A 25,467-nucleotide genomic window follows, 5' to 3' on the forward strand; every position below is an offset into this window, starting at 1 on the left:
AACATCCTCAGGCTGTGAGGAAAGAAATGTTATCTCGGGCTTTTGAACACACTCACTGACATTTTTCACAATTTGCTAACATTTTACAACAAATAACTATGAACCAATTAATTGAGAAAATAATCGACCAATTAATGAACTTAATGTAGCAGGTGATGTCACTGTGGAAAAATAAATACATTTTTGGGGAAATTGAAAAAAAAAAATAATAATAATACTTTAATTTCCTCTTTTTGGTAATTACAATTTTGATCAAATAACTACAAAAACATTAATGTGATATATACTGAGTTCATGTAAAAAAAAACAAAAAAACTTTAACTTTAATAATTCTCACATTTTTTTATTTGTCTCAAGCTTATGACCTTATGAGCTATTGACACTCTTGTTCAGTGTGTACATTCTGTACGTTGTGAACGTTTGTGTATGTATATACAGAACATACAGTACTACGTGTCTCTATTTGTATGGGAGCTCATGAGTGTCCTAGTGTGTGTTCATGTGTGCATGGCTGTATTTGTCTTACAAGCATAATTCCATGTGTGTTCATTTTTTTGTGTGCATGTGTCCTCATGTGTCTTCTTACAGTCTGCATGTGTAACTTGTGGGTGTGGACAGGAGTTTCTGTCAGTTCGTCTTCTGTCTTGAACATTGACCTGGGAGTGGCGGATGATGTCCATGGACTGTGTAGAAGAATGCAGAAGTTGCCAGATTCGGGGCCTCCTGCCTCGCTTTCCTTTCTGAAACTGTCTCACTTCCCCCAGGCCTGGAACTTTCTCTTTTTTGCTTCAGGACGTCTTTTTTTCAGTTCAGTTTCATGTTGTATCTTTTCCTGTATGAACCACGTCTTCTTCTCTGTGTCCTCACTGTAAACCCCAATTCATCAGTGTTTTGCTTAACAGGAAATCAGCAGCAATTTCTTGTTTTTACCAACTTATATGTTTCTTGTACACACAATTTATTAAAAATGAGTCAAAGAACTGACTTTTCAAACTGAGAAAATGTAAAAACAGTTTGTTATTGTGACTGAACAATTAATTAATATATTAAGCTTATTGAACACATTTCCTTAAGTTCAAAGGAGCAATAATTGCATGTGCAAAAATGACAGCTGCTGTCAAAACAGCAAGTTGGAGTCATAGACTGTATATTAAATAGGTTGAAATCCTATTTAATATATGATCTATGGTTGAGGTGAGCTGTTTTCCCTGCCCCCTTCTCCCTAGACTTGAGGAAGCTCTGCAGACTGCAGGAGCTCTGCAGGAGTGCAGGACTCCCACAGCATCGTAAATTGACAATAACAAGTGACGACGAGTCCTCTGCTGTAAACTGATCTGCTGTTAATAAGTGTCAATTGACTGTCAATGTGAAGTTAAGCCTGTTATCCTGAAAACAAGCTGCTCTGAAAATACACACTCTTGACTGTGAGTTCAGTGCCTGCCAAACTCCATCAACATTTTTCTTAATTTAACCATGCTACACATCTACACCTTCTACATCATTATTAATAATATCTTATCACTCATAAACAGACACTTACTCATTCACTGAACAAATCGGCATTAATTTGAACTCTAACATGAAACAGGCAAACAACAACAGGTGTTCCAACTGAATTAAAAATTTCAAAGCAGGACACTACAGCTGAGCATTAATGTCAGAGTGGTGAGTATTTCAACTTAATATTTATTTGATCTCTGATTATTGTGGGAATTTTATGATTTATAACAGTGAATATACATATTTCTCCATCACTTTCACAAAACTGAAATAAGACTTTGAACCAACTATTCAACCTAGGTTCAGTTAACCCGCATTTTTGAGTTGAACCAGCTCAAAATCATTTACTGTGCACATTAAAAGCTGGGGGTTTACAGTGTTCATGTGTTAGTTGTAATTCTGGTGTCTTATCCGTCCTTGGTCTCATTTGCTTCCGACCGACTATCGCCTTTCCGCTCCTTCTCTCCCATCAAACTATAACCACAGTTTACAGTCTGCTGTTGTATTCTGTCTCTGCTCCCTTTTTCTTCCCAAGGCCATCCATCTCCTAACCACCCTGTCTGTTACTCCTTCTCTTCCTCCCCCTCTCTTCATCCCATCCAGATCTTATGTGCAGCAGTATTGTCTGTCCTCTAATCATTTTCTTGCTCTTGTGTTTTGTTTTTTTCCCTCTCACTCCTCCCTCCCTTCTATCTCCTCCTGACCTTCCAGCTGCGGAGCTTTGCTCGGATCCTGTCCTACACGCCCGTCTCCTCCACAGGAATGTGCTGTTTGCACATAAACATAACAAGAGGACTGATAAGACCGTGTCTACACAAGGACAGCTCTCTGACCAGTAACACAATACTATCAGGAGAGCTGTGGAGGAAGGAAGACATGATTAGTCATTAAATTCTAGTTCTGAGTTCAGTAGGGGGGAATTCCTGATGTCGGGTCAATGACGCACTAAAAGTGCTGGCCCTAAACATACAGGGGTTTAAAACAATCAACATGTGATTACTATTTTGAGAAGAAATGCTTAGGAGTAGTTTGGGTTTTTTGAAGTGGAGTTGTATCCATAGTAACTGTATTACCTACAGGAGATGGCAGTTGACACGCCTCCAGTTTGGAGAAGCAGCATTAGGACCAGTGTTGGAAGCTAAGCATTGTAGTGCTGTGGACGGGGTCAGCAACAATACAAATTTTATCCACCTAAAAAAAAAAGTATATCCGTTTAACACTACTACAAGTAACTTTCATATTTTGTTGATTTTGGAGCCCCCTGTGGGCAAAAGTGGTAATGTTTCTATTTCAATAACTACAAAGTATGACATCAAAAAAAAAAAAAAATCTCTAAATATCTGTTTCACACATAGTTATAGCTTTAATTGTATGCTATATTTAGGATATTTTCATAGATTTTCATAGCTGTCAGACAGCCTGTTCTGATGGAAAACTGCTTCCCACCAGACCCACCAGACTCCTTTAGTAAAATCTGTCATTTTACCTTGTCTAACTTGACCCTTTAAAAGACTGAAGTCACAAAATTACACAAACAAGCTCACAGATTGAGGCAGCAGTAAGCCATCAGCTCCTGCAGGGTAAAATTACAGATTTTGCAAATGGAGTTTGGCTGATTTGGAGCAGGGGTGTTTCCAGACTTTTTTGACTGAGGGGGCCCAAGTGGGGTGGCAAGACGTACATGCAATATGGATTAATCTTTTTATTTAAAATTTTAATAGTCCTACCAGTCACAACACTAGTGAGTGGGACCATACACATATAAAATAAAGCACCCATACTTCATTGTTCAAGTCCTCAAAAAAAAATTGTTGCTCCATTCTAGCTCTTTCCTCAGGCTGTGATCATCATAAATTTATCCTCCACACTCCATCATGAATAATACATTTGGTGTTATGATTTATTATTTAAGTAAATTAACCTTGTACAAACAACAGAAGTAGACTACATACAACAGAAAATGACACACATTCAAATATACATGTCAAATGGTTATTTGAAACCAAGGTCCCACCTCTCACTGCACAAATACACAATTATACCTGAGGATAATAGACACTTGGGTTGGTATCAGGGTCAACAGCTTGCTTTCACCCAGAGGTAAGGTATAACATATTATTGAGTTATTTAACTTTATTTATATTTAACTAAAATATGTTGATTTTGACTCAGTGTTGACACAATAATTTTAGCAAATTTAGTGATTTCTAGAGTGCAGATACTTTGCTTGTGAATAAATATTAGAAGAATGAAAAAAAGCAGGTTTCCCTGAAATGAGGATGATGATGATCATATGACAGACACTTTGTTTTGTCTGCCCTCTGCAGAGACGACACACAACCGTTTCTGCTCAATCATTGACCGGCGGTTTACTCAACAGCCAATGGAGACCTTGAGTTACAGACGAGCAGCAGCTGCATGAACTACTTAGTCATGGATGCCTGCGCCAATCTCCCATGAAACGACGGGCGGGGACGCACCGGTCTCCATGGAAACAGGACGTTGCAACTGACTCATTGACCAAAATGGATAAATCTTCAACTTCCCTTCAAAATAGGAAATGTTGCTCATTGCTACAAACATCCAGCCTATTCTCTCTCTCTCGACAGACTTAACATCCCCAGGATCTCGTCCCTCTGCTGCATAAATCTCCCAAGTAAGGCGTTACGTAAAGGTGTCGGATTACATGCAAACACATGCAGCCGGGCCAAACAATGGCTGTATTTTCTGTTTGCCGCCATGAACAGACAGCTGGGCATTTCCATACTAGGAAATACAGGATGAAGAGCAGACTTCAATGAAATCTGCAACTTTTGAGTGAAATTATTCCAAATTGAGCTTTTATTCAGAATGCAACTGATCTGGTTTGATGCATATTTTTCAGGAAAATAATTTCAGAGTGCCCACTTTTCATTTAACAGGAGCAGCTACAGCAGGAGAGGGCAGTATAGTGCAGGTGTTTGGTGCACAGGTGGAGGCAGCAGATTGTGTCAGGTAATCTCTCCAGACCTTCGCACTCCTCCCCTCATTGTGGGCTTTACCAAATACTGTCCTTTATTGCGTAATGTTCAGATCCCTTCCTAGCAGGTTTATCTGATGTGGGCCGATGGAATCTGTGTGTGTGTGTGTGTGTGTGTGTGTGGGAAAGAGACATCCAGTGGAGGGCATAAAGTACCTTTGTGGGAAGTCGAAAGCGTTGGGGTGTGTGTGTGTGTGTGTTTTTGTGTGCATGGGCGTATGTGTGCGTTCCCGGAATCAGTGTTCCTATCAGCGGCGGGGGAGCCAGCAACATTAAAGGTGCTGTGACTGGTTTCCAAAACAATGCTTTACAGAGAAAATAAATCATGCTTTCCCACAGGCTGATAAAAAAAAGTGTCCGACTGTTATCTAAATGCAGCATACTGACTGAATAGGAAATAACAGGTCTGCATGCTGACTTCACCCCTCCCTGGTTCACCTTCCCCTTACTTTGCCATAAGCTGTTTGATTTTTCCCCTCACTTCAGTGACTTAAATTCTCTCTTTTCTTTGTGTGTGTAACATTCAGCAGCAGTCTGATCTCCAGGTTTTCTCCCTGAGGCCACAACTCCTGTCATTAAATTCTTAACCAAGAATTGGAAGCAGCTCTTGGCTCCTGCAGCACATGCAGCTTTGGTAACAAGAAGTGCAAGAGCAATGCTGTAACTGCACTGTACAATGTGGAAAACACAATGGATATACTGTTAGACGGAGGCCGTATCAGTGGGTGGAGTCGCGGGAGGTGGAGTTAATATTGGCAAATCGCATCAGCTCCTCTTGTCGGCCTGAACAGCAGCAGAAAGTTTAATGGACCATGATGAGAGTCAGGGCTGACTTCTCTGAAGGAAAAACCAGAAGAACAAAACACAGATATACAGTAGGATAAATATTTAAATGACCGTTCGCTCAAAAATCAAAAATAAATACTTTTCCATCAGTCCTATTTATCCATCTACATCAGTCATTTCCAAAGGCTGGGTCAGATTTTATTTGGGTCCCAAAACAAATAAATACAAGACTATGGAGGAAATTCTGCAAATTTAAGATTTATATCTGTAGTACACCTTTTGTAAAGCATTTAAAATGTGTCTGTTGTTTTACTGAGGAAAAAAAAAAGAGTTAATTCCATCTAAAAGCACTTATACTGTCTCATTTATGAATTAGGATACAATGTCCTATGTTGTTTTCCTGATAAGAGGAAATAAAAACAGTGACCACCTGTTAACTTGGCCTAAGTCAATTTATTTCTCATTTCTAAAGTTTTAACGTGTATAAATTTTCAGTAAAGTGTCAAGATAATATAGGGCAATGCGGAAATGGCAGTAAAAGTGGTCGGGAATGTTCATTTATGCACAAACGTGGGTCACAATGGGTTGTGTTTTTTAAAAAGTGGGTCCTGAATATACTAGAACTATATGGCATTCAGCTCCGTTCAGGCCTGGTATTAACATCCAATCAACAAGTGGAAGGTTTGGGCTACATGAGTTCACATCTAGCATTAAAATGCATCTCCAGATGATTTTCTTTTTTTAAATCGAATCTCACTTGCCAAATAAACACAAGTGCTGTTTTTGTAGGTTTTAATCTCAATTGCTGTCTAATTTGTCCGGCTGGGCTCAATCAGCTTTTCCGGGAAAAGTTTTAATTTTCTGAGCAAATCCTGGGTGGGGATGAAGTTCTCAGACAGGGGCAAGATTTTCAGCATTTTGGCCACTGAAGTTCAGCCTTTAACTCGCCTCAAGCCAGGAGATAGATAGGTAGGTAAAGTTTGGGTTTGGCAGGATCTTTGGGAGTTTGTTGTTGTGTAAGGCTAATCTTGATATATTCCTGTTGCACCTCAAGCGCTTAACTTATCGTGTGTGTCATCGCAGATGTGACTTTGTGATCGATGTTGACTGGCTGCAATTAGGCTAAGTGATTAGCACTAGCACTTGCTCAAGCATTACCATAGTTAGCATAGCTCCAGCCTAGCAGGTTAGCTTTGAAGCTACAGTAACTTACTCTGCTTGTCATTCAATCAACATCGTTCTTCCAACAATAGCCACAAGCTGTAGTCTGCTACCAGTTTAGCCTGCCATGCAGAATGAAATCTGTCAAATGGTCCACCGGCCCTGTCATGCTGGTCCCTCCCTGCTTTTAAGCTGCAGGGCTGATTAATGATTGATTGCAGATGCTGCCAATCATTTCAGCTGCAAGGGGGGGAGGTGCCATACCTGGACACACACACACACACACACACACACACACACGAACTGTGGCTTATAACATGGCTGTTTGTTAAGTCCCTTTGTTTTAGTTTAGTGCCACACATAACTCCTCCATCAGCAGACAATGAGCCTCATATTTTACCTGCGCTGTCCAGTCAGTGCTGTTAGGATCCCTGCAGGAAAGCTCCACGGGGCGCTGCTATGATCAGGACAATGCACACTTTCACTGTGACTGTGTGTGAATCTGATGTTCATAAACACGTTGTTTTAACTGGTGTCTTGCTGGGACAAATTGTGGATATTTACTCCACAAACAAGTAACTTAATGTATAACATTTGCTGAATTCGCAGTACAAGCAGGCCCAAATAATTAAGAAAAGAATAGACAGCGTTTCACAAAGTTTTTTTTTAATGGAGTCTGGAGTTACTTTTATGTTCACAAACATTTTGGACTTAATATTTGCGTTCACGCTGCTGTAAGAATGTGGCCACATGCGACCCAGACCACCTCTGAATGTCATCTGAGAGACTGGATCTCAAATGCGTCCTGAATGTGTTCGAACCTTTATTTAGAGCTGTCCACTTGTGATAGGACCACCCAGGATGCACGTTAATACCAGGTCTGACCAGGGCCAAAGCACCAAAAAAGTATATTTGAGAAACTCAACAGCAATATCATTTTCCAGAGGTCATGACCCGGTTACTCAAGATAATCCACAGATCTATGGGACTACTTTCTTTAAACCAAACTACACCCACCAGACATGTCACTGTGCGGAAGGATGCATCTACTCATGGAGGAGAAGCTTGTGCCCATGACAGCTGAAATATAGCTGTAACGTTACCACCACTTAGCTTGCTACCTTGGTAATTTTGGTGAGTAGAAAGAAAATAAATAGCACTATAGGTAGGAGGAAAAAAATGCATTTTGATTTTGGGGTGAACTGTCCCTTTAAAACATACGGCATTCCAAATATTCTGACAGACAAAACTGTCCCTTCCTGAGTAAAATTTACATTTTAGAAGATTCTAAAATATATATAATCACTTCCAATATATAGAAATGTACACGTAAGAAAACTCCTCACCCACTAACAACATAAAGAAAAATCACAACCTCTTCTGTATAATATTTTGATTAAAATGCATGAATGCCTGTAAACTGGGCTCCTTCTCATCATCCTCCATCTTGCTTCACACTCTCAGTCTTCACATTCTGCTCTCCCGATATCTGAAAAATAAAGAACAGAAAGAAACCCACAAAGTAAGTTACACTCCAGTCCTGCAGAAGTTTAGCAAACATTGACATCACGTTAATCCCCTCCTGAAAAACCCAAGGGACTGACTGTGGACCAAAGCTCTGTGCAAACATAGATAACAGTAAATAGTTACTGTATCAGGACGTGTAAACTATGTCCACTCTGCTGCAAAAGCAATACAGCGAAAACATTAGCTTCAATAATACTGGCTGTGGCCAAAATCACCAATGTAGCCCACTGTACACAGTCTTCATTGTGAGTATAAAATTAATTCACTCCTGTGACCACAGAAACTCCCACAATGCAGGGAGAAGATTAATGTCCATGGTATGTTTTGATGTGTATATTACAGCCTTATGAGACACTACATCTGGTAATGATCACACCAAATGATGATTCCTAAGACTCTGATTCACTCTAGAATGAACTATTGAGTGTCTGTTACAGTATAGGGAGTGGTGAATGAATGAACCAGGGACAAAGAGAGTTGGCAAGCTGAGGTGATTTATATGAGTTACATTTGGACAAGCAGGTAGCCGTAATGTACAAGTAGCGTACAAGTGTATAAGTGTTTTGGGAAATTATCTCTATAGGAAACCGGAAAAACCTCTCAACATGTCCTTTTTGTTCTCAGCTGCTTACAATACAGTTGTTTTGCCTGTCCTGACTGAATTTGACTTTATTTTCAACATTTCAACTTTATACTCAACATTTTGACTTTATTTTCAACATTTCAACTTTACTTTCATAATTTTGACTTTATTCTTGTTATCAACTTTTTGACATATTCTCGACATTTCGACCTTTATTATTGGTATTTTTACTTCTTTGCATGATCAACATTTGAATTTTATTCTCAACATTTCAACTTTATTCTTAACATTTTGATTTTATTCTCAGTATTTTGACTTTATGACCAACATTTCATCTTATTTATCATCATTTTATTTGCAAAATTAAAAAAACAAAAATAATTTAAAAAAATCTTGGCCTGGTTCTAATATCGAAAGTCTTACTCCCAACATTTAGACTTTATTCTCAACATTTCACCCATTTTTCCCTATGCCTGGCTCTAATATTTTTCTGTACATCATACCATAATGAATACAAAAATTATACTGCACCAAATGATGGACATAAATACTGCAGCTGCACCCCTCCAGAAAAATGGCCACAAAATTACAAAATCGGTGAAAACCCTAAAATGTCTTGTGTCAACTATTTTCAGCTATCAGTATCAATTTTTCCAAATACTGCAATGGCAGCAGCAAATACCTGCAGAAGACTGGTGACAGAGATAACACTGCTGGAAAACTTTCTCATACATGGTCAAAGTTTTGATAATTATTGCACCACCTCTTTAACCAGGGTGTGTACTTCTTCTGAACGAACTCTCATATTTTTTTTAGATAAGGTTGAAATGCAAGTTGTGAAAGGCGCTTTTATGTGTTCACGGCTGGGTGTGAGGGTGTTAACACACCGACCAGGTGTGGACCCGCATCAATAATTGACACTGTCTGTAGTGGGACCACAAAAGGTGTTGAAGTGTCAGCAGCGGTCATGTGATAGTTTACACAGAGGCTCGAAAACCGTGCACTCTCACACAAAAGCGAGCATGCTCACAGGCATACAAGGCCAATGAACTGCTGCACACATACTCTTCATACATCCAAGCATTCATATTTCATACATCATCACTGCAGAGGCCTTGTTATTGTTATGGAATGGATTAATCCAGTAAACAAAATGCAATTAAAGGGACAGTTTCCCAAACTCAAAAATACATATTTCCAATATAATAGAACTAGATGGCACTCAGTCTGTGGTGTGCAAGGTACCTCAAAAAATTGAAAAATAATCCACAAGCAGAAACTATTTTCTTTCTATTAGTGCTTTGAGCACCAGGAGTGCCATCTAGTTCCATTATACTGGAGAGAAGGAAGACAGCTCTATGGCTGATTTCTCCAGAACTCAGCAACTCACACCAAAACAGACATAGATGGATAAACAGCACTACAGGCCAGAGGAAAAATACACACTTTTGATTTTGGGGTGAACTGTCCCTTAAAATAAATGCAAACTCGACTGAAGGCAAATCAGCTGCCCATCAAGATTCTTTTGACGCAGTTTGAATGCAAACTTCCTTCTTTAATTAGCGACATTTTCAGGATATAAAGACAGAATGACAAGTCATGAGAGTTGCGTAATTTTGTTACACAACGAGATCCAGCCCCTCAAGCTGTCAGATAAATCACCGGGGCCTTGTGTGGCCCCTCAAACTCTAACTGCATGTGGTGACTCCAAAAAACCCCAAACAAAATTCCACTCCCCGTCCAACACGTCACTGAACAAACGAACCCAGTATCAACAACATCTTTCTAAATCTCAACAGGAAAACGATCCTGGATGTTAACCTTTTACCTTTGACACAAACACACACACACACACACACACACACACACACACACACACACACACACACACACACACACACTCACACACACACTCGCACATTCTGCAATTGCTAATCCAGTGTTGACCCAATTCAGGCAGGTGGTTCAACCTGTTGGGCAACAAACTTAAATCCAGTAACATCTATCCTCACATCTATTGCCACATGCTAATCACCTGTGTGTGGGTGTGTTTAATTTTAACCTGTGTGACACACACACACACACACACACACACAACCTCATACAACCACACATGCGGACTAACAGGGCAGAGGAGTTCAGCTGTAGAACAACTATATCAGCATTGGACTAGTTTGGTTCGGCTCCATTGTTATGTATGTTTGTGTCTGCATGCCTGAATGTGCATTTGCATGAAGGACATCATAGTTAGCTAAAACTAACCTAGAAACTAAAGTTAGTTGTGAAAAACATTTTGCTGCATATTTGCTGCATATATACATATAAGGGACAGTTCATCCCAAAATCAAAAATGCATATTTTTCCCCGGGCCTGTAGTACTGTTTATCCATCTAGATTCTTTCTATAAGGAAGAAAAAAAACTTTTTTTTCTTATAAAAAGAAATTAGATCCTGTAGATTTTAATGTAGTTCCAGTAGATTCTACTGCAGAAATAAAATAGTTCCTACATGAAACTGCTCACAACTAGTTCTGTCGAATATCCTGTGTAACCAGGTCATGCTTTTTGGAAAGAAACACTGGTTTTGAATTTTTTTTGGTGCTTTGAGCACCACAAGCAGAATACCATTTAGCTCCATTATATTGGAGTGAAGGCAGACATCTCTGTGGCAGACACCTCCAAAACTCTGAAACTCACCAAAAAAATATAGATAGATGAAAAGAACCGCATGCCAAGGGAAAAACATGTATTTTTTAGATTTGGGGGTGAACTGTTCCTTCAAATTTTGCCCCTGACAAATACTAGAAACCAAACTAAAACTGAAAATTTGAAACAATAGAAACTTAACTGAAACAAGCAGACTAACTGTGACTCAACTGAGCCAAAAACAAAACTACAAAAAAGTATGCACATGTGTTTTGAGGTGCCACAAAAGTTAAAACAATGGGACAGACATCAAAGACGATTCGCCTGTTATAACAAATAGATTAGGTAACCATAGTTCAGCACAGCAGGTTTCCCCTCTGAATGTGCCCCCCCCCGACAGTATGTGTTCACTCTGACACAGTCACACACACGCACACACACACACACACACACACACACACACACACACACACACACACACACACACACACACACAAACACACACACACACACACACACAGACCACTCCCAGACAAGCCCTCTCCCTCACTTATAATTCAATCCAAATGTCTGACTGAATTATTGAGCCGGGTGTGGTAGTTCACTGGGAGTTAGCTGTTATGTAATAAATGATAAGAATACAAAAGAACCAAAGAAAGTAGATTATAAAGTAAATATATAATATAAATGAAGCTAATTGACTAATATTTTACTTATGATTATTTTCCCACATTTATTACAGATTTAATATTACAAAGCAAACAGTAAGAAAATAACCAGAATTCGTTTAAAATGTACACATCTTTATTCTAAATGTGTTAAAAAAATGTTACTTATCTATAGTCAGTGTCTTACCTACAGTAGATGGTGGTTCACACGTCCCCAGTTTGGAGACACTGGTGTAGGAAGCTAAGCAATTAACTGCTGTGTACAGGGTCAGCAGCAAAATGTATTTTAGTCACCTAAAAAATCTATATCAGTTTAAGTGTATGCTACATTTAGAATATTTTCGCCACTTCACTTTTATATAAGCCGAGTATTGTTCTTTCTAAGTCAAACAAACTCCATTGGCAAAACCAGTCATTTAACCGTGCAGAACACAGGACTTCCTGGCCCACAGCTGCCTGGATCAATTAGTTTTTTGTGTTATTGTGTGACCTTGAGAGAATCCAAACTAACCTTTTAAAACACCAAAGTCACACAATGACACAGACAAACTAACAGATCGAGGCAGTGGTAGACCAGCAGCTCCTGTGTTCTGCAGGGTTAAATGACTGATTTTGCCAAAAAACTTTCAGACAGCAAAATAAAGTGGTGAAAATATTGATAGTGATTTTTTTGGGGTGGCTAATATACATGTTGCTGCTGACCCTGTCTACAGAAGTATGTTGCTTAGCTTCCAACACCAGTACTCCTGCTGCCTCTCCAAACTGACTGTGAATGGGTACCTCATGCAACCACAATACAAACATCCCTAACTCTCCCTTTAAAGCGACCAAGAAGCCAGATCGGATTTCACACAGTATCCCAAAACTTATTTTCTTGACTATAAATTAACCCAACAGTACGTTTCATGCTGGGCCAGCATGACTGTGAGTGCTGTCCAGCAGCACAAATCTCTACAGCAAACACTTTCATCCAAATCCACTTGCATACCAATTCAACCTCCACCACAGAGGAGGTTTTCTGGTAGAATTAAAATTTTCCTTTCCTTTTTTAAAACTTCAAATCCAAAAAAAAGAAAAAACTAAAAATTAAAGTCACCAAAGCTTTGACCCTACAGGTGAAAGGTCATACAGCAATCAATCCTGCTCAGGCTGAAATGGCTCCTTTTCAACCAGCTTCTGAGTGCAGGATTATGGGTTGTGGACAGAAGACAAGTGAGGAATTGGACACCTCACATTCTTCCCTGAAACCCATAAATCTGGTTCTCCCTCCACACTGAAGCTCTTGTTTGGCTCAGACTCTCTCTTCTCTTTATTGCACTTTCACTCCATTCCACTCCCACTGCTCAGCCCATAATCCATGCTTCTATTCCCTACCCCGTAGTTTGCATGAGACACAGTACATGAGGTTGTAAGGCCTCTTTTTCTCTCTCTTGCTCTGTCTACTCATGGCGCTCTGTAGCACCCCCTATTGTCTATGATTTAAAGTTGCTGTCATGCTAAAAGCCTTTTGTCTTTAAAGCAGGGGTCTCCAACGTTTTTCAGGCCAGGGACCCCGTATTACATATATTATGGCACTGAATATTTCTGGGTCTTTTCTCATTTGTGCTTACCAGTAGCTGCTGAATCAGCAGCAGTTGTAGCATGGCTAACGTTAGGGACATTAGCCTTCCTCTGTGCAGTTTCACCAGTGGTTTCTGAGGTGAGGGCCTTTTGTCAGTGTTGTTTAAACTGACTTGGGTTTTGTTGAAAAAACTTTCAAAGAATTATCAAACAATAATTTGGTGGACCCTCTGCAGTAACTCTGAGGACCCCTTAGGGGTTGCAGACCCCTTGTTGAAGACCCACACTTTAAACAAATAGTGTGACATTTAGAAATATTCTTAGTCTCTTTCTTGCTTAGTGGGTATCAATACCACCCTTATGCTTGGTGGATAAATCTAAAGCTATGACCAGAAAACTGTTAGCTTAGGTTAGCATAAAGACTGGAGAAAGTCAAACTACAACTCACCTTTTTACGCTTTGTTTTTTAGAGACAGTAAGCTTTAAAGGTACTGGCAAATTTCTTCACCTTTGGACAGAGCCACGCTAGCTTCTGCCAGTCTTAATGCTAAGCTAAGCTAACTGTTTCCAGGCTACAGCTTCATATTTAACAGCTACGTACATGGTACCTGCACAGGATGGTTTAGCATGACCAGCATGTTAGCAGAGCTAGCAGCAGCTTCATTTCTCTGTGTGCTTCTACAGGATGCATTCAGGTGCAGTATTCTGTGTAGGTCATCATACACTCCCACAGTACAAAATCACTTTGGCAGCTCCCCAAAAGTGAAGCCAAAACATTTTGATCACCCCTGGTGGACGGCTGCAGTATAGGTAAAGAGGCCCACCACTTCCATGTTAGCAGAGAGACGTGAGACAAACAAACAAACAAATAAATTTTTGCCACAGATGGATTCGGTCATTTTTGGTAGTTCTTCATGCTGCTTGTTCAAGAGTTAATTTTCTCTTAAATTTGGTTTTACTTCATTATTATTAGATGCTATAAAAAGGAGGATTGACAGCTGAGCTCTGCTCATGATTGAGTCAGTAGAATGTATGGGCGGGACTGCAATCCTACTGTGTAGACTCCAAATGATGTCACCATCACAAGATGGTAGTGCCTCTATCTCTTCATGATTTTGCAGTCTTTTTTTGCAAAAAATTATTTTTTCATATAATTAATTAAAAATAAAGGGTAACTTGTTCTGGGGACGATAAGTATTTTGAGTGTTTTAAATAACCTTACCAAAAAGCCTCAGGATTTCAAAAATTAAAACAAAACGTTATTATTCCAGAGAGAAGCAAAACCTTTGTGGAGCTCAAGTTTGGTCAAAATAGTTGGTTCATTTACATGAACATGTACATTTACATGTACATGTATGCCACTTGCCCTGAAGACTGCTATGATTGGTGGAACCTATAGGACGCTACAACAATGAATCATATTTTTGTAACAGTGCAGTTTTTTGCAGTGATTGGGCAAAATTGCAAAAACGTTGTGTAGAATTCACAGGAATTTGTTGAATAAGCCTTAATCGTTGCAGTTGCAAAATTCACAACTTCTTGGAAAGACTGTATTTTGGCTTCATTTTTGTACAGTGGAAGAAGTGGAGACGTGTCGTCCATCTTTATATGCAGTCTATGATTTACAACTGAAAAAGCTGCAGCCACTCCTGTTTAGACATGCTGTTACTCTGCAAGAATGCAAATGAGCATATTTCCCAAAATGCTGGACTATTCCTGTCACAGGTCGTTAAAACTAAGAGAAACACGTTGCTTTAAAAGAGCTTTCAGAATGCATGTATAGTAATGGTAAGACTTCTCATGTAACATTTGTGCCACTTCTTCACCTCCCCTGCCCTCCCTGAACTCACCTACCGCTGCTCTGTCCTGCTGCCATTCCACTATCTTCTTTTCTTCTCCCTATCTGCACGCCCCCGCCCTCCTACGGTCACTCCCTTCCACTCCTTCTGACGTTCGCTCCCATTCCTCGTCCTCCTTTGCTCCTTTTGCCCATTTTGGTGCATTCCAATCCTCTGCCATCATACCTGCTTTTCACGCGGGTCCAACTTTTCCTCTCTGCAGTAAACCAGCTTCTGGACAAAGACTCTTTGGTGTTACTCTGGACAGCTCACTGTTCCCAGCTACTGTGAGAGAAAGGGCATAATAAGTGGATGTAATTGCCAGTAAACTCGGTTTATTTGTGCCCTTAGCAGATTTCTTTTCAAGGATTTTGAGCATGCTCATTTATCCCGCCGTGTATGCTCTGTTGCTCGACATTGTTTAGCCTGTCATTGGTTTTATAAAGCATCAGTCCAGTGCCAAACTCTCAGGCAAAGAACCTTTTGCATTCCACGTATAATAGCCCTTTATGAGTCATCCGCGGTCAAGACAGGAAGCCCAGATCCAGATTTGAGGCTTAGATTTGGAGATGTTCAGATGATTTTTTTTTTTTGGTGCCACTTCTTTTTTCTCTTCCTCACCAAGGAGTAGCCATGAGGGAGTGAGTCACGTCAGCTTTATTTCCCTTTCGTGAGTGCCTGCTGTTTGGCCATGCCATTGTGTTTCTCTTTTATTGTTCCCCTCTCACCATGCCAGTGTACAATTTTGTTTACTTTGGAAGGTGTTAAAAGGTAATTGCATAACCACATTTCAAGTTATGTTTTGGGGTGGGGGGTGTGAATGCAGGGTCTGAGATGCCAACATCCAGGTTTTTTTAATGCTTGGGAAAGTAGTAACGTTTTGCAAATGCAGGCTGATTTGTGATGTTTGAACAGCCGAGCCCCGGACCAAACAGGAATCAAAGGTGCTAAAAGTGCTTAAACACTTCAGAGTGAACACCTCAAGGGCCAAACACCGCCTGTTTGATACAGCCAGTGTTCCATCAACCACAAAAAAACACAGATTATCATCAGTGTTATCTTACTGTACCGGTGCCAAAATGACACACCTTGGCATGAGTACAATAGCGGCCAGATTACCCTTTACCCCCTCTGTTTATGTTGATTCTCTGATCTTCTCTGTTACACCAGATGGCATATATAATGTATCACAAAGTGAAATTCAATCATCTGTTTCAAAAGAGCCTCACACTGACAAAAGAAAATTGTTGGACCAACGTAAAAAAAAAATTACTTCAGTTAGTAACACACGAATAAAAGTTTTTTCAAATCATATTAACAAGTTCATTGAACATAATAGCTTTAAGTCAGATGTATTTAATAATCTGAGTTCTTCCAAGCAAGTTTGGCTTAATGCAATTTAAATTTAAGGCAACAAGTTTCCAATTTTCCAACACAATTATGTGCTTTAACCAAAAGTAAAATACTGCTCCTCAACAACCTAATAGTCCAGTTTGAGGAAATGTCCTTTTGTGTGTGTTATTGTAGTTTATACCATGGTCTGGGCGAATACTCCTTTCCGACTGGCCAGCAAGTCTGCATTAAATCCCTTTAACACACACGTAGTTAGGCTCAAGTTTCATCACTGTTCAAAATTCATCCGCTACCCAACTTGTAACCATAGCGACAGTAAAGAGCAAAGCTGTCAAAGTTGGGTGAGGCGAGGTGAGGCAATGCAGGTGAGCGAGTGATCAGCTGATTGCTTCAATTTTCCTAAATTAGAGTGCCCTAACCTGCTCTGTACGTCAGCTTGCTTGAAAAATCGCTCACACTGGCTCTATTTCAGGTAAGTTTCAAGCACCTCCGATCTATTTTATTTGGTTAAAATTGATGTGACATCCTTGACATTTCTGTTTCAAAGTAGTCGAAAGGGCGGACGAGAGACTAATTAACGAGGTTGAGAAGAAGCGCCACCTTTTATATGATCCACAGCAGCCTTTTATAGGAATATCCTCAATACGAATGGGGGTTTGGAAGGAAGAAGGGAACTTTTGGGAGTTCTGAGTTACAACAGTTAAGCTCTGGCCTCATAACTTTTGATTTTGAGGGCAAAAGCTTTACCCAAAAATCTTCAGATGCTTTTATTTTAAATTGTTGTCAAATAACTACAGTATAAGCAGGATAATCAACTTGTAGGTGTGCATTAAAGAGTTTGAAGTCACTTGGCGAAAGCTTTACGTCAGGTGGTTCTTCGCCTCTATATTGTGGCTTGAAACCATTTACCTTCTTGTTGATTATCCTTTACCTAATGTTAGTCTAACAATAACGATAGAAAACTTAACACAATTTAACCAATTCAGGTGGACTATTTTGTCTTGCATTAGACTTGCCTTTTTCTGGCCCAACAGCAGGGGAAAAAAATCTGAAAAATACATGGCTGTCATGACGTCAGAGGCAAAATACTCTGAGAAACCTCTCTGATGCACTTTTACTGACATGGGTGTAATTCCAAGTTCTTATAATCCACAAAAAAACTCCCATCAAGACAAGAACTGAATGAGAGTCATTGAAAACATTACATTACTTCAACAACAACTTAAATCCAGCTTTTACAGTGCAGGGAGTTCAGCTCTAATTCATCACGATGTCCCAATTTCCCCGACTTTCACCATCAGTTTGCCACACGGCCATGATACATTCCTCACACTGCAGTAAACAAACACAACCATCGTCAAAGTCATGTAACAGCTCTGTTTGGATATAAATCATATTTTTGGAGCACAGAGCTGCTGACTCTGGAGCACACGTCCAAAATGAAGTCTTATTCTTGTATTTCCCCTCACAGCGTTTCCAAAGTGGAGCTTTGAGCTTTTATGGTGAACAGGCCGGGAGCCCTACTTGACCTTTTTGGCATTTTTCTCATAACTCTGTTATCCTCTCTCTCAGTGAGGAGGATTTGTAAGAAAACATGCCTCTGCAACCCAACGCTCAACCTGCGTAGCTTTAGGGGACAACACACTGAATTTTCTTGTCCGTATTATCACAGTGGAACATCTCACCAGTTTGTGTTCTCTATAGGGCTGCCCCTGACCAAAGATACCAGGGACACCTCAACCCAAAATCATTTCTTTCCCTGGCCTTTAGAGCTATTTATCCATCTAGATTTTCAGTGGGTTTGTTTATTTCAGTTTAGTTTTTATTGTTTAAAATATTTAGTTTTAGTTTTCTTTTTATTAGTTTCAGTATTTGTCTGGGGCAAGATTTAAAGGGATAGTTAACCCCAAAATCAAAAATCTATACTCTTCCTCTGGCCTGTGGTGCTATTTATCCATCTATATTTTTTGGTGTGAGCTGCAGAGTTTTGGAGATAGTGGCTAGACAGACGTCTGCCTTCTCTCCAATATAACGGGACTGAATGGACAGTGTCTCTTTCCAAAAATACTGACCCGGTTACTCAAGATAATTCACAGTCCTTGTTGTGAGCAGTTTCATGTAAGAATTATTTTCTTTCTATTAGAAAGAAAGTAGTTCCTCTAGATTCTACTGCAGAAAGAAATACGTTCCTACATGAAACTGCTCACAAGGTCTGTACATGTGGTTTAAGCTAAAACATAAAGTTTTAGTGTGAAAATTAGAAATAATTGTTTGAGTTTGTTATGGAGTGATGTATTGCTCATTTGAAAAATCTAGGATAGGCCTACTTAGTCTCAAAGGAATAGTTTGACATGATATGTTCATTTGGAAAATATAAACCTAGATCCAGCAGTCTGATAGCTTAGCATGGATGGAAGATCTGTTCAAGGCAAAACCAAAAACAATCAGCATGCCAGCACCTCTTAAGAGCAATAATTAACATGTTAGATCTTGTCTGGAGTCTCCTTCAAGTCACTGCACCCAGCCAAGAAATACCAGCATGTAATGCTGCGTTCTATTTAATTCAGTCATCAGAAGCCGTACCTGAGAATGACGTCACACCCAAGCTAACCACATTCCAGTACAAGTTGGAAACCAAAATTGGATGCTGCCATGAAACCTCTGATGTTGATAACGCATTACACACTATTTTGTACATGTGAACCTTGTTGCAACATACCCACCGATACAAGTTGGACCTTATTGTGTGTGTGACTGATTTAATAAGACACAAAGCAGAAGACAGAAGCACAGAAGCTGATTCCTCCTGCTTTCACTTGAAATGCTAAGCTAAGCTAACCAGCTGCTTGCTTTAGCTTAATATTTATCATACACACATAATAGTGCTAACGACTAGCTTAGTATGACTGAAAACAAATCTGGATATCAGCACATCCTAAGAGCACCAATCAATATCTTATATCTTGTCCGGAATCTTGTCACATCATAATGTCGCTTGGCAACCAGTGGAGTCTCCTGAAAGTCACTGCGGCGAGCCAAGAAACACCAGCATGTAATTCTGCGTTCCATTTAATTCAGTCATCAGAGATGGGAATGATGTCACACTCGTGTTCAACCGTGTGACCGTGTTCAACAAGTTGGAAAACAAAGATAGACGCCTCCAGGAAAATTTCTGTTGTGCTTGATAACAACCAATTACATGGTCATCTGTACATGCAAACACCACAGCTACATGTCCACAGATAGAAGCTGGACAGTACTGTGTGTACGACTGATTTAATGAGACACAAAAGACCAAAGTACTTCAAAACAGTATATTACTACAGTTTCGCTTGTGTTGATGCATGGAGCGTGAGGTTGGGGTTGGTCAGGTTATTTCCCAGTTCAAATGGAAACATAACCCCCCCATAAATCCACAACGTGCTGTTTTTACACTTAAGTTTTTGTCCAGATTAAATAATGAAGTTCACCCTTAAATCAAAATTACATACTTTCCTTTGGGGATTTTGGCCATGGAAATGTCTGCCCTCCAAAGAAAAGTTTGAAAAACTGAACAACAATGTTTCTTTCCAGCAATCATGACCCAATAGGAACATTTTTTTCTGCCAAACTACACCTAACTATATAACCACGCAGAAGGAAGTGTGCATCTACTCGTGGAAGAGAGGCTCATGCTTGTTACAGCGTGGGATATAAATATTAATTGCGTTCTCCTTGGCTGACCTTTTGTCCATGAGTAGATGCACACTTTCTTCTGCAGAGTGGTACAATTGGCAGGTTTCATGCATCTCTGCGGCCGATATGTCGTGAACTCTGCAACTCATGCCAAAACAATTTTGACAGCTAAAAAGCACTACAGGTAAGATTTTGATTTTGGAGTGAACTGTCCCTTCAAAATAGGCTGTATGTCAAATAGTTCTGCTAATGACTCTGAGGTCTGCTGTACTTTCCACATAATATTATCACCCTGCTCTCTACTATAATACATACTTAATGCCATAATACAAAGTACAAAAGATAAGATATGGTTCATAATGTTGTGTAACTTTGTTCTCGCCCATGCCTCCCACATTAAGTGGCCACCAGTTTGTCTTCAAACCCAAATTACCCCACATTACACCAACATGAAGAGGACTTCACTCAGCAGTCAAACATTAGAGGAGGCCCAACTTAAACACTGCAATCAGGCTTTGTATATCATACGCTTTCGTGTGAGTTTAAACACGGACACACCCGAGTATGTGCAAAGGCCAAAGCAAGCAAGACCCAAGCAGGGAGATGAATATATAGTGCATGATTGTATACTGTGGCTCACTATAGAAAAAACACACTTTGACATGTTTCATCTGCAGTTCTGTCCACAAACTCTCTCATCCAAGATCACACGATGATAAAAACTAGGTGAAAACATGTTGTGGAACTGAAATTGCACGTGGGCTCTTAATACTGTGCACAGTACTAATCTACTGTCTGCTGTCTGCAGGCTGTCTGGAGTCTAATGTTACACAAAAATGCCTGGCAGTTATGTCATATCCTTGTTTCATACAACTTGTTCTGGCTGAATGGCATATTGTATTACTAAGGCTCAAAAAGGCTTGAACACCAGCTCACAGGAGGAGTAGATTTATTTTATACACAACTATATTATGTAATAGATCCTTGAGATGATTATAAAAGCCATACAATAGTGATCCAATACAAGCAAAATAACATAAAATGCAGTATAAACGTGCTATTGTGATTCCTACTTCAAAGTGAAATATGCTGACGCCCATAATAGTAATGTGGAGCAGCGTGAGGCAGAAGTCGAGACTCCCACGGGGGGGTGTGGCTTCGCTGGAAAGAGGGGGAGGCATGTCAGTCCTTGTGTTTGAGTGTCCAAAGATTTGATCTCCATAGCAACGTACTGTACCTGCTCATTTTGTTTTATCTGAGGCAGATAGGAACCAAAACACATGGTTTCCAGGGGAAAAGGCTGCAACACACCATAAACTAGGTAAAAGGGACAACTAGGGACAATAGCTTTAAATTCTCTGTGCAGCTCATCAGTTTCATGCACTGTATTATGGAAATGTATGAATTATATAATATTATATATATGTTATAATTTATTTATACAGTTCATATGTATTATGAACTGTATAAATAAATTCAAACAAACAAATAAATCTATCTGTTGAACATTTGATTCATGATGTATATACAGTTGTATATACAGCATGTGCCTGTCTTATTGTGCGCAAGTGGATTCTATGAATATGGTAAGGATTCATAACCTGACACACCACTCGTCCACTTGACTTAAGTCTGACTCGAGTCCAGCGTGAAAGCATTATCATTGTGAGGATGTCAGCATGCTAACATTAGCATTTAGGTAATGAGGCTCAAGTACAGCCTCACAGAGATGCAAGCATTGCTGTATAATCTTAGTCTTTTTGAGCAAGGTGTTAAATGTGAGCTTTGTGGGACAATATGCAACAAATATATACAATGAAGGAGTGGGTCAAATAGTTTCTATTCAGGGCATGGATCAGACTAGGTTCTGTGCTCTTGTGAAGTGCATACATTTTGTCTTTTTGGAGTTAAGGACAAGCTTTTAATCAAAAACAGATGTCTGGAGGTCATTAAATGCGGACTAAACCGGAGAATGCATGGTTTGCAGTAGAGCTGATGGAACACAAGATTGTGTCGTCAGCATCAAAACAGACCCAGTAGAATATTCAGTGGGGCAATAAAGTTATTTGTGTATAGAGTGAATAGCAAGGGGCCCAATAAAGATCCTTGTGGTACACCATGGGGACTTGATTTGAAACCATCAGCCACAAGAGTTTGAACTCTACGAGAATTATATGATTTGAACAAACCTTTCACACAAAGCCATCCTTCTGTTTCTCTTCCGGCTTGCTACGTCTCCATGCCAACTGTCCCTCCTCACTGCAACAAAAAGCCTTGACACATTTTATCTGCAGACACGTTAACTGTAGCTAGGCATCACCACCATAAAGTTGGGATAAGGGTTATTTTTATGAATGGATTTCTCACTCCTATCAGTCAACAGCATTGTTGGAGTATGAATCATGCAGCGTGCATGAGTCAACAGCTGCATTTGTTATGAGCAGATACTGTATGTCTGCCTTTTACACATTCAACCTGACACGTGTAATTACAGATTCAGTCCAACACATAATTATTTAGACCCACACAGTTGCAGAGGAAGAGAAAGAAACAAACAGAAGAACACACACGAGCCTCATAAAGGGTATAAATATATGCCCGTTTCCTAAAGCCTCCCTCGTCCATCCATAGGCTCCACCACACCTCTAAAACATTTTATCATTCAGCTGTGACATGAGGATGAGCTAAAGTTGGAGTTTTATCAGTCTGATAAATGCCACTTGTTGTAGTAAGTGTCACTTATCCCTGCTAGGTTCTAAAATTCTCCTCTGAGCATTCCCACTACGACCCAAAACACTCTCTTTTCCAGGCTCGGCTCCAATGTTTTTCCTGTGACTTTTCTTTTCCATGCTCCTTCTCAGCACCGCTGAGCCTTTTGGATGTAAAGCACTGGCATTTGAAACACACTGTTGGTATTGTTCTGGGGCTCCATGGGGGTGGACACATCTCACTTTATGAGACTTAGGAGAGTTGCACTTTTACTACTGAAGTACAGTAAAGCAAGAGACAGAAAGACAGAATTTCTTAGCTACTTGTTTCACTGTTTAATGTATGTATAATAATCAATCAATCTATCTAAGTCTTTGAACTATGGGTGCTAGACTTCAGACCAGAGTTTTAAGTGGGTGACCATTGACTTTGTCCACCAAAATGACAACTGTCACTGGTAGATTTTATTAGCTTTAGCTAGCTGGCTAACCCACATTAACTCTGTGACTTAGTTGAGTTCTATTGCTCCCATCTGACAAATTTAAAAATTAGAAACCTGCAAAAGGGTGTTAATTATGCATGATATTACTTAGTGTAATGATGTATAGTATAATGATGTTACCCCTGATAGGTAGCATAGTATTATTAAACAAAAAATAAAGACTACATTACATGTACATTTTGAAGTATAGCATTAGAAGGGGTTGATCGAAAAAGCAAAATTTGTAAAAACTTCCTAAATGTCACAAAAAAAAGTTTTTGAGGTGGGAGAAAACACCTTAATAACTTTAGGTTTACTGGAGATTGGCAAACGGATGTATTGGTTTCTGGTTTGCAACCACTACTTCTTCTACTCCGTTTATTAGCACCATGGGTAACATATAGCCTTTACCACCATCTGATGAAGCTATGCATTTTGTAGCCTAGCTATTATTTACTAATTTTGTTTTTCTTTTTAAAATTTCCTTTTTAGTGACAAAATTTACTCAACATTTATACTGTAGATGTACCGCTATTGTTTCTTAACATAATGCTGTGCAGGGTTTTGCTCTACAAATACACTAAAAGGTATTTTTAACCAACGACATAAATGTTTACTTGTGTATAATTTAAGTACATTTAAGCAATTACATGTGATAGAGATCTGAAGATGAAATCGCTGAGATTGGGAAACTTATCTCAGGTAAATATCCTTAAGTAAATACTGATATAACTCAGATCAAATCAAATCAAATTGGAAGGTAGATTTTTCTTCTTTTCAACTGGTTCATGTGTGGAGAGATGAAAATGAAGCAGAGGCTTGTGGCAAAAGCTTTTTAAAATGTCTAGATTACATATAAATGTTGGTTAAGGGCATTTTGATGATATAACTGAACATGCAGAAGTTTCTACAGGATGTTCTGAAACTATTTATTTATTTAGCAAGTGAAACCTTTTACGTACACTACATCCGTTGCAAGTGATGCGTCTCCATGGTGATGATGGTTTGTTTACTTCTGCCCACAATCCACATTGCTCTATGCAACATGTTTGTTTGTTTTTTCAGTCAAATCTTCATTTAAATAAAGCTTCATTGAAATGAATTAAGTGTAATTAGAAAGTAACTGGTGACATTTATATGTATCACACTATGCTGAATTTATCTTCTGAATTTTAAATGTGACAACTGGCATACTTGCCAACCCTCCTGATTTTCCTAGGAGACTCCCATTTTTTTATTGATCTCTTTATTTATGACAAACTTTTACACCTTTTTTCTAAGTATTGCACAGCGTGTGTAAGCCCTACTACTCGAAAAGTATTCTATTTCCACCCAGACAATATAGCTACACCAAACAAGACTAAGAAGAATTCCTGTTTCTTAGGTAAAGTTTCAAACAGAGGGGCCATGCATTTTGCAAAATATGCCATGTCAGGAGTGAAAAATAAGTGAATGGGAGAATGGGTCTGTAGTCTTTCCTGGGAATTAAAAGTAATTTAAAATTATTTAGTTATTGCACTGTACTTGTTATTTTGCTATTTTTGTTCTTTAAAAGTCACCAAAATGGAGGAAACAAAGTCTCTGACACTCAAACTTTTCTGGTTTAGAAATCTTCCCTATTTTTTAAGTCTCTCTTTTTTAAGTATGATTGCTGGAGAGCTTGCGTTCTCCGACTTACCACATTTTGGCATGACTGTTCTGCAGAGGATCACTTATACAAGACACACGTCTAAAAACTGCCTGCAACATAAGCTCTGCTGGCGAATGAGTTCATACTTTATAGTATGAGTATTAGTCAGCCTTCTGCTGAGTTGCATAACACTCGACTATCCCTTCCTTTATGTATTTTAAGCATTTCTGGTTTCACTCACACATGAAAAGTAACCATCATGTCCAGACAGCTACCACCAGGCAAGCAGAAGACACAGAGTTGCATTCTGTCTAGTTGAAAGCTCATAGCCTG

At 39.3% G+C, this 25,467-nt stretch overlaps 1 long non-coding RNA gene across 1 annotated transcript in view; it reads right to left on the reverse strand.

Annotated features, from left to right (window-relative positions):
• Positions 1-7,743: 7,743 nt before the first annotated feature.
• Positions 7,744-25,467, reverse strand: part of LOC146325650 (uncharacterized) — a 39,631-nt gene continuing 21,907 nt past the window's right edge. Inside the window, exons 2-3 of the long non-coding RNA XR_014770727.1 lie at positions 15,299-15,571; positions 7,744-7,955 (exon numbers count right to left, since the gene is read on the reverse strand). This is a non-coding gene — a long non-coding RNA (uncharacterized LOC146325650). The remainder of the gene's footprint in view (positions 7,956-15,298; positions 15,572-25,467) is intronic.

Source organism: Lutjanus erythropterus, chromosome 6, assembly GCF_056507025.1.
Source record: "Lutjanus erythropterus isolate fLutEry1 chromosome 6, fLutEry1.hap2, whole genome shotgun sequence".
NCBI lineage: Eukaryota > Metazoa > Chordata > Actinopteri > Lutjaniformes > Lutjanidae > Lutjanus > Lutjanus erythropterus.